The 2,244-nt window shown below is 46.4% G+C and overlaps 1 long non-coding RNA gene across 1 annotated transcript in view; it reads left to right on the top strand.

The window, feature by feature from the left end:
- LOC138916139 (uncharacterized) overlaps nucleotides 1–2,244 on the top strand; it is a 30,414-nt gene that overhangs the window by 638 nt on the left and 27,532 nt on the right. The window lies entirely within an intron of this gene.

The following is a 2,244-nucleotide window of genomic DNA, read 5'->3' as shown; positions in this document are numbered from 1 at the left end:
CGGGAGATTTAAACGCCGTCACGTGACCCGGCCCTCGCCGCCTCCGCCCTCCCGCCACCCACGCGGGCCGGACCACAACACGGCGGGTCACGTGGCGGGCGGGGCGGCGGGCCGGGGGAAGCGCGCGCGGGCGGGCGGGGCGGCCCCACCCCTGGGCGGCGGGCGCGTCGCGCTGCCAAAGGCGCCGCGTTCTCAACTTCGCTTTGCAACTGTGCTGCTATCGCTGCCGCCCGGATGGCCCAAGTTTTCGTTCACGCTGCAAGCTTCCCCTTCTGCCTCCGTGCACACCTTGCTTGCTTTACTTAGGCTTTTCTAAGCTAAGGGTTAAAACTGAGCTCCTGAGAGGAGAGGAGGAATGAAGCTGGCCAAGGCCTGGCTCCCGGGCAGAGGCTGGATGGTCGGTCTGTTTTGTTAACCGGTATGAGTAGAGGCAGAAGGACACAGCTCCCTCCTCACCCTCCTCACGCCATTCTGGAAGCTCCTCTTGGCTCCTTTTTCTCCTCTTTGCTTCTCTCCTAAGCCGATTGCTTTTTTCCCCCTCTCTGCATCACTTACAGGGTGGTGTAGGTTGTCAAATCCTTAAAGGCATGTGTACCCCCTGGAAAGACCTTTGACCTGGGGGGTTGAGGAGCCACCTGTCTGCCTCCTGGCCTCAGCGTGGCTCCAAATGTGTGTGAATTCCCTTCTCTGGGCTTCATAAAGTGAATGTGTTGGGTCAAGTGGGGCGATGTAAGAAGAGTGCAGAACGAGCATGACTTGGCCGCTATACTCATCCAGAATGGCTTAGAACTCGAGATCCTTCCCCTCTAGCTTGAGCAATTTATTTAACCTTTCTGAAGTTCTCATCTGTGAAATGGTAATACCTATTTTAGGGTTGTGGTGAGAATTAAATGAGATAGCCAGATATAAAGTGAGGGATACTTAGTAACTCAAAAATATTAGTTACTTCCCTATTTGAAGCCCCTCTACTTTCCGCTTACCCTGAAATTCCAGGACTCTGTCACTCCATGTCTAACCTTACCTAGGGACCCACATGATACACAGTAGACCTGGAGCCAGTGCTTGGCGGGGCATCTGCTTCCTGAGCGCGGCGTTTCTATCCTCTTAAAGCGCCTCTCTGAGTTGACAGTAAATCATCCCTTAAGCTTAACGCGGGTGTTGCCTATACCGCACCAGTTACTTGTGCGCATTTAAGCAAGCAACTTGTTTCTTCATTCTTAAAAAAAAAAATTAGAATATTGGAAATGTCTCTGAATCGAAGTTCAAAAGTCTTTGTACCTCAAATTAAACTGAGAATTTCCCCTTACAACTGGTCATTTCTGAAAGTGATTCTTTTTCTTGAGTCCTAGGAGACTTGAACTCAACTTTGACGTGTTCCTTCGGATTGATGCCCTCTAACCAATCAGTCACCAAATCCTGTTGTCCTTCCTTCCCTCCTACTCGCTCTTCAACTCCTAGCTACATAAGCATCTAGCCCTTCCTGGCTGACGTACTTGGCCTTGTTCTCTCCCGACTTTGTCTATCTTATTCTACAAAATATTCATAGATTTATTCTCAGCCACATTGGTGGGATGTAGTGTATGAAATGTTGAGAGTCAGTATCCCTTCAGAATAGAAACAAAATTCCCAGCATTTTTGAGAAAGAGCTTTGTAAGCTTATGGAAATCCTACTACTTACTCATTCGTTCACTTATATATATTGTGCATCAAAGACACTTGCTGGTGTTTACTGTGATCAGTATGATTGCCAGTGTACTGAAAGGTCAGAGATGGTACACGTGGTAGGTAGGATAAATGAGAGACAGAAATTGTATTAAAAAACAAAACAAACACCTTCCCAATTAGATATCTGGCCTACCAGTAGAGAGCTACTTGCCTGAAATTCGAGTCATTCTTAGTCCGTAAGTCTTACAAGTTCACATTCAGTTTTTCAAGTCTCCCATGAATCTGGCCTTGACCTTCTTGTAAATATTTTTAGCATTAGTTTACTCTAAATTGGGCTATTCATATACAAACCATTTTTTTAAATGAGGAAGGTAAGTTCTCATATGGAATGATCTGCAAGCTGCACAGTGCAAGATATAGAATGGTGTGTATACTGCTATTTGTGAAAAAATGAAAGGGGGAATGTGGGAGACCATATATATGTATTTGCTTATATATGTACAAATTAACTCTAGAAGCACTTAAAGTAAATACATATATACCTGCCATGTGTTTGTCATACATTTTGCCTGTGCCTCC

This window comes from Equus caballus, chromosome 1 (assembly GCF_041296265.1).
Source record: "Equus caballus isolate H_3958 breed thoroughbred chromosome 1, TB-T2T, whole genome shotgun sequence".
Classification (NCBI taxonomy): domain Eukaryota; kingdom Metazoa; phylum Chordata; class Mammalia; order Perissodactyla; family Equidae; genus Equus; species Equus caballus.
This window is presented reverse-complemented; position numbering and strand designations above follow the sequence as displayed.